The following is a 10180-nucleotide window of genomic DNA, read 5'->3' on the forward strand; positions in this document are numbered from 1 at the left end:
CGAGCTGTAGTCGATGAACAGCATTCTCACATAGGTATTCCTCTTGTCCAGGTGGGTTAGGGCAGTGTGCAGTGTGGTTGAGATTGCATCGTCTGTGGACCTATTTGGGCGGTAAGCAAATTGGAGTGGGTCTAGGGTGTCAGGTAGGGTGGAGGTGATATGGTCCTTGACTAGTCTCTCAAAGCACTTCATGATGACGGAAATGAGTGCTACGGGGCGGTAGTCATTTAGCTCAGTTACCTTAGCTTTCTTGGGAACAGGAACAATGGTGGCCCTCTTGAAGCATGTGGGAACAGCAGACTGGTATAGGGATTGATTGAATATGTCCGTAAACACACCGGTCAGCTGGTCTGCACATGCTCTGAGGACGCGGCTGGAGATGCCGTCTGGGCCTGCAGCCTTGCGAGGGTTAACACGTTTAAATGTCTTACTCACCTCGGCTGCAGTGAAGGAGAGGCCGCATGTTTTCGTTGCAGGCCGTGTCAGTGGCACTGTATTGTCCTTAAAGCGGGCAAAAAAGTTAGTTAGTCTGCCTGGGAGCAAGACATCCTGGTCCGTGACTGGGCTGGGTTTCTTCTTGTAGTCCGTGATTGACTGTAGATCCTGCCACATGCCTCTTGTGTCTGAGCCGTTGAATTAAGATTCTACTTTGTCTCTGTACTGACGCTTAGTTTGTTTAATAGCCTTGCGGAGGGAAAAGCTGCACTATTTGTATTCGGTCATGTTACCAGACAACTTGCCCTGATTAAAAGCAGTGGTTCGCGCTTTCAGTTTCACGCGAATGCTGCCATCAATCCACGGTTTCTGGTTAGGGAATGTTTTTATCGTTGCTATGGGAACGACATCTTCAACGCACGTTCTAATGAACTCGCACACAGAATCAGCGTATTCGTCAATATTTTTATCTGACGCAATACGAAACATGTCCCAGTCCACGTGATGGAAGCAGTCTTGGAGTGTGGAGTCAGCTTGGTCGGACCAGCGTTGGACAGACCTCAGCGTGGGAGCCTCTTGTTTAAGTTTCTGTCTGTAGGCAGGGATCAACAAAATGGAGTCGTGGTCAGCTTTTCCGAAAGGGGGGCGGGGCAGGGCCTTATATGCGTTGAGGAAGTTAGAGTAACAATGATCCAAGGTTTTACCACCCCTGGTTGCGCAATCGATATGCTGATAAAATTTAGGGAGTCTTGTTTTCAGATTAGCTTTGTTAAAATCCCCATCTACAATGAATGCAGCCTCCGGATAAATGGTTTCCAGTTTGCAAAGAGTTAAATAAAGTTCGTTCAGAGCCATCGATGTGTCTGCTTGGGGGTATATACGGCTGTGATTATAATCTAAGAGAATTCTCTTGGTAGATAATGCGGTCTACATTTGATTGTGAGGAATTCTAAATCAGGTGAACAGAAGGATTTGAGTTCCTGTATGTTTCTTTCATCACACCATGTCTCGTTAGTCATGAGGCATACGCCCCCGCCACTCTTCTTACCAGAAAGATGTTTGTTTCTGTCGGCGCGATGCGTGGAGAAACCCGTTGGCTGCACCGCCCCGGATAGCGTCTTCCCAGTGAGCCATGTTTCCGTGAAGCAGAGGACGTTACAGTCTCTGATGTCCCTCTGGAATGCTACCCTTGCTCGGATTTCATCAACCTTGTTGTCAAGAGACTGGACATTGGCAAGAAGAATGCTAGGGAGTGGTGCGCGATGTGACCGGAGTCTGACTAGAAGACCGCTACGTTTCCCTCTTTTACGAAGTCGTTTTTTTTGGGGGTCGCTGCATGGAATCAATTCCGTTGACCTGTTTGTAAGGCAGAACACAGGATCCGCGTCGCGGAAAACATATTCTTGGTCGTACTGATGGTGAGTTGACGCTGATCTTATATTCAGTAGTTATTCTCGACTGTATGTAATGAAACCTAAGATGACCTGGGGTACTAATGTAAGAAATAACACGTAAAAAAACAAAAAACTGCATAGTTTCCTAGGAACGCGAAGCGAGGCGGCCATCTCTGTCGGCGCCGGAAGTACATGAGGAAATCAGTGAATTGAAATGAATTCATTAGGCCCTAATCTATTGATTTCATGCCTGGGAATACAGATATGCATCTGTTGTTCACAGATGCCATCGATAAAATGAAATTGTGTTCATTGTTCACAGTTTATGCCTGCCCATACCATAACCCCAACACCACAGGGCACTCTGTTCACAACGTTGACATCAGCAAACCGCTCGCCTACACGACACTATACATGCTGTCTGCCAGGTGCCTGGTACAGTTGAAACCAGGATCATGAGGCCGGTTGGAAGTACTGCCAAATTCTCTAAAACGATGTTGGAGGCCGCTTATGGTAGAGAAATGAACATTAAATTCTCTGGCAACAGCTCTGCTGGGCATTCCTGCAGTCAGCATGCCAATTGTGGGCTCCCTCAAAACTTGAGACATCTGTGACATCACATTTTAGAGTGGCCTTTTATTGTCTCCAGCACAACGTACAATGCAATGATCATGCTGTTTTCATCAGCTTCTTGATAAGCCACACCTGTCAGGTGGAAGGATTATCTTGGCAAAGGGGAAATGCTCACTAAACAGATGTGCACAAACTTTAAGAGAAATAAGCTTTTTGTGCATCTGGAAAATTTCTGGAACATTTAATTTCAGCTCATGAAACATGTACTGTTTATATTTTTGTTCTGTGTAACTTAAAGGTCCAATGTGCAGAAATCGCTCCTTCATTTCCTGATTGCTAAAATTCTAATAATTTGCCTCATTTCAGTTTGTGACAAAATAAGCACTCAGAGTGTAGAGAATCATTGTACCATCTAAACCGATGTGAAATATCGTATTTTCAGCTGTTTTAAGGTGGTGTACAAAACCGAAAGTAAAATACGCTTCTGCGCATGTGCGGATCGCGTTCTGCACATGTCCATATTTTAGGGCTGACCACATTTAGTCAACTGTTGTTTGGTCGATAGGCTGTTTGGTCGATCAAGATTTTTTTTAAGGAGCAGTGGCAAATATATTTCAAAAAGAATTATGGCACACGAGACACCTGTCTGATTCACACCTGTCTGAGTACACTAATCCACTGCTGCGGCCGTGGGGATGGCACACTTGCCTTTTGTTTGGAGAGCTCCTGTCAATCTTGAGTAAGGACATGCACCTAAGTACCGCATAGAAGTCTGTGCGCAAACATAGGCCTATAAATGTGCCCATTTGGGGATCTGATACGATTTCTGATTGTCATAACTCACAATCACTGTAGGGCTTCTCAAAGTACTTTTTCTTCGCCTGAAACAGCAAGTAAACAAAGTCTGTTTTTACATCCATTGAGAATTAAATAGTTCCTCAACATAGCCTATTTGAAAAACTTTCCAGCTCTCTCCCTTTTGATTGCCACTCAGCATGAAAGGGGATAAATACTCAATAATCTGATCCGGTGGAAACTTCATAAAACAGGTCAACTTCTTATCCCTTGCGCAAAATAGCCTAAAGCAGTGTCTGTCCAGAGCTCACTGGCACTGGAATCTGAGGGCCCAGAATATTTTCTACAATGTTGCAAGTTTGCTCGCATAAGCTTTGCACCAGACCAAGTAACAAGTGCTACAATAGTTGATGCAATGTATCAAGCTTCTTGCAGACAGGCCAAGCGCAGCCGATGTGATTTATAAGATATTTATTTTTAATAAGGATATTTTCTACCTTCAGGCCACAATGTTTTGATTTGTTGGCTTTATCTATTTTTACATAGTTAGGCAATGGAAGTTCGTTTTTAGGTTTGTATAATTTTCATTTGCATATAATTTTCATTAACCACATTACACTTTTTTTTTCATATGAATTTTATTAAACGGTTTCACAAAAATGTGCATATGAAAACCATAACTGGTATGTAGAGCGGTAGAAATTGTAAGATAAATTGGCATTCTATTTAAGGTTGCCGACTCCTTGTGTAGCCTATTACCGGAAATTTCAGGAGAGAAATGGCAGAAACAGCGAAAGCGGGAGTTGGGTCAGGTGAAGTTTTTTCTCTCTTCTGTTATCTAGATCTCTGGCGCCCTCTTGAGGCATTTGTCTTATTTCATCAAAATATAAGCTTTAAACATCAAACAAGTTCAATGCATATAGATGATTTTATGAAAACACATAGGGTGTGTCTATATCTAGTGGTTAGAGCGTTGGGCCAGTAACCGACAGGTTGCTGGATTGAATCCCTGAGCTGACAAGGTATAATCGAGGCTGTTCCGTAGGCAAAATGGGGTGTGGGGGGGGGGGGGGGTTGCAACTCATTATTAGGTGTTCCTAATGTTTGGTATACTCAGTGTAAATGTCTATGGTGTATGTACGCCCCTGAGGTGAGCCATAAGGGAAACTGGGTATCTACCACCCCCCTATCAGATAAGGGGGGAAACGTTTGCTTTTTGTCCGCACACTTTGGATCGGAAATCACCATCACCCACTAAGTCATTTTGGCAATTCAAAGTGTTTGAGCGAGTAATATATCAATATTTATCTTTAAAAATGTGTTATGACATAGCCAATGAATATATAGCTCAACTTTGGATTTCAACCCTGTTTCAAAATCGAAAGGTTTAGACAGTTTGGAAGTTTTTACAGAGTGAACTTTTCTTTTCCTCCCACTTTGACTATATACAAAAATATGCATATACAACAATTGTTTAAAGCAAACTACCTAAATTATTGCTACTGGGGAATCTGAACAATCGATATGAACGATCAGCAGGTAGGCTATATAGCAGGGATGTGACAAATGGATATAAACAGACATGTTTTGTATCATTTTTTCATTAATACGATAAGAAAAAAATCTTACAATTCCACATCAATTCACAATGCAGAATAATTATCCTATTACGTATGTATGACTGCTAGGGCCGGGCAGTTAAATTATATCTTACGCACGCCTTTACAGACATAAAACGCAGCTACAGTAACATGTCAATAGCGACAAATGGTAACTTTTCAGACCATTAAAAAAAGTGACAGTAGAATTATGCTTTTTCCCTCACAACAATAAACATCGCTGAATGATGTGCTGCTGTGTTCATTTGTATGCTTTTTTTATGGTATGGTAGCTAGATGCGTTTTAATTCTACTAAATGTCTTGGTAAGTCATGTTTTTTAACAAACTTTAAAGTACTTTAAGAGATTGGTATGCGAGCAGGCAACAGGCAGGCAGGCAGGCTGCGCAGAGCAGCAACTCTAGAGGATTTTATTGGCAGTTCTGGTTGCCGAGTGATGGATGTTAGTCCTTTCTAGCGAGTTTTTCCTAGCCACCGCGCTCCTACATCTGCATTGCTTGCTGTTTGGGGTTTTAGGCTGGGTTTCTGTACAGCACTTTGCGACATCAGCTGATATAAAAAGGCTTTATAAATCACTTTGATTGATTGAACAGACCGAAGACTGAACACACACTTGAATCATTAGCAAAGAGACCGAGCAGGCAGGCCAGCAGAGGGAGAGGGATGAGTGGCAGGCAAAAAGCGTGGGATTTGTGTCTCAGGCGGTTGCTTAGGCTTCTTTATATTGGTGAAACAATTTACAATTAGAGGTCGACCGATTATGATTTTTCAAAGCCTATACCATTATTGGAGGACCAAAAAAAGCCGATGACATTAATCGGCCGATTTTTATATATATATTTGTAATAATGACAATTACAACAATACTGAATGAACACTTACTTTAACTTAATATAATACATAAATAAAATTAATTTAGTCTCAGATAAATAATGAAACATATTTAATTTGGTCTAAATAATGCAAAAACAAAGTGTTGAAGAGTAAATGTACAATATGTGCAATGTAAAAAAAACTAACTTTAAGTTCCTTGCTCAGAACATATGAAAGCTGGTGGTTCCTTTTAACATGCGTTTTCGATATTCCCAGGTAAGAAGTTTTAGGTTGTAGTTATTAAAGGACTATTTCTCTCTATACCATTTGTATTTCATATACCTTTGCCTATTGGATGTTCTAATAGGTACTTTAGTATTGCCAGCCTAATATCAGGAGTTGATAGGCTTGAAGTCATAAACAGCGCAGTGTTTGAAGCACAGCGAAGAGCAGCTGGCAAATGCAGGAAAGTGCTGTTTGAATGAATGCTTACGAGCCTGCTGCTGCCTACCACCGCTCAGTCAGACTGCTCTATCAAATCATATACTTCATTTTAATATAATAAACACAGAAATACGAGCCTTAGGTCATTAATATGGTCAAATCCAGAAAGTATCAATTCGAAAACAAGACGTTTATTATTTCAGTGAAATATGGAACCGTTCTGTATTTTATCTAATGTGTGGCATCCTTAAGTCTAAATATTGCTGTTAAACTGCACAACATTCAATGTTATGTCATAATTATGTACAATTCTGGCAAATTAATTACGGTCTTTGTTCGGAAGAAATGGTCTTAACACAGTTCGCAATGAGCCAGGTGGCCCAAACTGCTGCATATACCTTGACTCTGCTTGCACAGAACTCAAGAGAAGTGACACAATTTCCCTAGTTAAAATAAATTCATGTTAGCAGGCAATATTAACTAAATATGCAGGTTTAAAAATATATACTTGTGTATTGATTTTAAGAAAGGCATTGATGTTTATGGTTACACATTGGTGCAACGACAGTGCTTTTTTCGCGAATGCGCTTGTTAAATCATCGCCCGTTTGGCAAAGTAGGATGTGATTCAATGCTAAATTAATTAACAGGCACCGCATTGATTATATGCAACGCAGGACAAGCTAGATAAACTAGTAATATCATCAACCATGTGTAGTTAACTAGTGATTATGTTAAGATTGATTATTTTTTATAAGATAAGTTTAATGCTAGCTAGCAACTTACCTTGGCTCCTTGCTGCACTCGCATAACAGGTAGTCAGCCTGCCACAAAGTAAAAACAATAACCTTACAACCTAACTAATAAAGCCTGATATTGAGCAAGCTATTTTACAAACATTTGAATGCTAAAGGTGACGCGCAGCCTACCTGCTGTTGGACAGGCGCGCAAATCAGTGCATTGTGCAGTTTAACTAGGCTACTGATATTGCCAGGGTTGTTTGGCATGAAAAATGGCTTGTTGATCAATGACTGTTACAGTTACATGTTTAGTTCGACAAAATATGAGGTATTTTCACAAGGTAACAAGAAAGTAATATGAGCAACAACAAAATTGTGAACCCGTCATTTCGGAACATTTGAATACATTTTCTGACTGATGCAAGCTATTGGATTGGTTTGGTCTCCTGCCACAAGATGCACTCACATCTTAAACATTTGGACCAGGGACTGATATGATCGGTTAATCTTTACATTCCTAACAGTGAATGATTTTTTAGAGCGGATGGTATTAAACTGCAGCAAAGCCTATTTATATTTGGCTTTTGGCTACATAAGAGAACAATGTCGTGGTGTTTTTTTAAAATCTTACAGTAACGTTATAATATGCTATTCAGTTCTGTATAATACTATTATTATGTGATTTACGGACAGATTTTTTTTTTTACAGTGCAGCAGCACTCCGGTTGCCAGCTCACTTCCAGACAGATTTTTCCTGTCAGAAACGAGCCAGCAACCGGAGCTCACCTCTCAAACCGCTAGGCAGCCTGCCGCAAAAACTATGGTTCTACTGGGGCTCGAACCCAGGACCTTCTGCGTGTAAAGCAGACGTGATAACCACTACACTATGGAACCGCATGTATGGTTCAGCCATGTATGCATTAATGACTCAATTATACATTCAAATTATACATACATTCAATTTGACTTTGTTTTACCAATCTAACTCCATAACAACATCATGATAATAATTTATTTGAATGGTAAATATCTATTGATTATCTGGGTAAATCAAGATGTAGTTAAATTTGTTTTTACGGCCAGCATCCGGGAGTCGCCTCTTCACTGTTGACGTTCGAATTCGGTATAACAGACTCGTTAGAACTTTGACCACACGCCCTCTAGATGCACTACATGCCCTCTATCAAATCAAAACGGAATTTTTACTAAAAACAAAAGTTGAAAATGCTAGACATTTATAGAATACCTAGTTTGATGTTTCTGTGACAAAGGGTGAATTGGTTATTGATTTATACCACTTATACCACTTATAGATTTGATGTATTTCTATCAAATCAAAACTGGAATGTTTACTCAAAACAAAAGGTTGTAAAAGTATGCTAGACATTTATATAATAAATCATACATACATAGCTTGATGATTCTGTCATGATCAGTGAAAACGTTATTGATTTATATAGCTTTAAATGGCATTTTATAGATGTTATGCGTTTCTATCAAATCAGAACTGGAATGTTTACTCAAAGGTTGTAAAAGTAAACTAGATATTTATAGAATAAATCATACCTAGTTTGATGAATCTGTGACAAACGGTGAATTAGTTATTGATTTATACTTCTTTAAATGACATCTTATAGATTTAATGTATTTCCATCAAATCATTCAAAACAAAGGTAGTAAAAGTATGCTAGACATTTATAGAATAAACCATATCTATTTTTATGTTTCTGTGACAATCGATTAATTAGTTATGGATTTTACAATTTTAAATGGATTTTGGCGATTGTCTGTTGATTGAATGTCTCTTGAATGTCTCTTGAATGTCCGAATGTGTGAGTACAAAACCAACATTACTTCGGTGACAAAAAGCACATTAAAACACTAATGCAATTATGCTATACAATGGTTTGACTGTTTCTATTTGAAAACATTTTGTCTGCTTTTTAAATATTTTTAACAATTGCTTCTGAACTTCATGTTACCTACCACACTTTGAAATGGCGAATGGAAAAGCCTGCGGCCGACTCATACATTTCAAGTGCGTCATAAGACACAAAATATATATTATTTGACCAGCACATGTTAACACGAATGCAATTATGTTTCTTGTTCAAAATGTGTCTGGGTTATTTATTTACTTTTGCCATATTTGCCAACTTCATCTAATTGTCATACCTTGTATGTAGATCTGAGGCATACTCTTCAACAATTACTTCTCTCCAATTTATCTTGATAAGGGCGTTAATTGGACAATTTTCCTGTCCTGGGTGTCACGGAAAATGTATGGAGTAATTACGTGTCACCGAAAATGTATGGAGTAAAAAGTACAACATTTTCTTTAGGAATGTAGTAAAGTAATATTAACAGTTGTGAAAAATACAGTTAGAAAAGTTAAATACAAATACCCCAAAAAACACTTAGGTAGAAGTTTAAAATAGATTTACTTAAGTACTTTACACCACTAATAGTTCATTTACACAGTTTCTATGATATAAGGTAGCTCTTGTATTCATGTAATTATCACGAATAAAGCCTTTACAAGATGAGTTTGTGGGAAATTGTAGCATTTTGATTAGGCTATTAAGTCCTATTCATTACATGTAAATATCCGCAATAAAACTATTATTTAACCTATCCCACCTAAATTACAATTGTCCCTTTTCAACTAAACGTAGCCTATTATTACTTGAAATGAAATGCTCTTTCTCTCATGATGATTGAAAGTTCTGTTACATTTATTTAGCCAAATGGCACCTGGCTGTCAGGTAAGTGCAGCTACAGCTTGTGTTTACATATCCCATTAGTTAACACTAAACCTGATCCGCCGATGTCAAATATTGATCAGATTTCTGCAACTGAATTAACCATTCACATCATGTTTTATTTTGTAGGCTATTCATTGTGATTGGTCCCTGGGCCCATAGGATGTCATTTTGAAATATATAAAAGCCTTTCTATCTCTGACATCTGTTAAAGACCAAGAGCAGTGAGGCGTTGTTAAAAAATATATTAGAATAATAATAACAACAATAATAATTATTAACTTCCGCTGTCCTCCAAAAGTAGCTGATTCTCCTCCTCACTTCAGCTACACTTAAAGTGGCCACAATGTGGCGACATCATAACATTAATGTATTTTAGTGGTGAGTGGAAAGAGAAAAACCCCTGAAATGTACTCGACCCAACCGTCTGTGACATTTCTTACTGTAGATATGCCTTATGTGTGTTTAACATTTGATTGTTTACACGAACATAAACAACATTGCCAAACGCTGTAATTTAGATCCAGATATCTCCAGAATTGGATAGTAAATCACGTAACCAATGCGGAAATTGGAGGTAGAAATTAATCCAACGAAAGGGGAGTGG

General features: G+C 38.9%; 1 non-coding gene across 1 annotated transcript; it reads right to left on the minus strand.

Moving 5' to 3' along the window:
* Window positions 1-7632: 7632 nt before the first annotated feature.
* On the minus strand, window positions 7633-7705 carry trnav-uac (transfer RNA valine (anticodon UAC)). Its single transcript has one exon. It is a non-coding gene; the product is annotated as a tRNA-Val (tRNA).
* Window positions 7706-10180: the final 2475 nt, after the last annotated feature.

Source organism: Oncorhynchus keta, chromosome 35 (genome assembly GCF_023373465.1).
Source record: "Oncorhynchus keta strain PuntledgeMale-10-30-2019 chromosome 35, Oket_V2, whole genome shotgun sequence".
Lineage (NCBI taxonomy): Eukaryota > Metazoa > Chordata > Actinopteri > Salmoniformes > Salmonidae > Oncorhynchus > Oncorhynchus keta.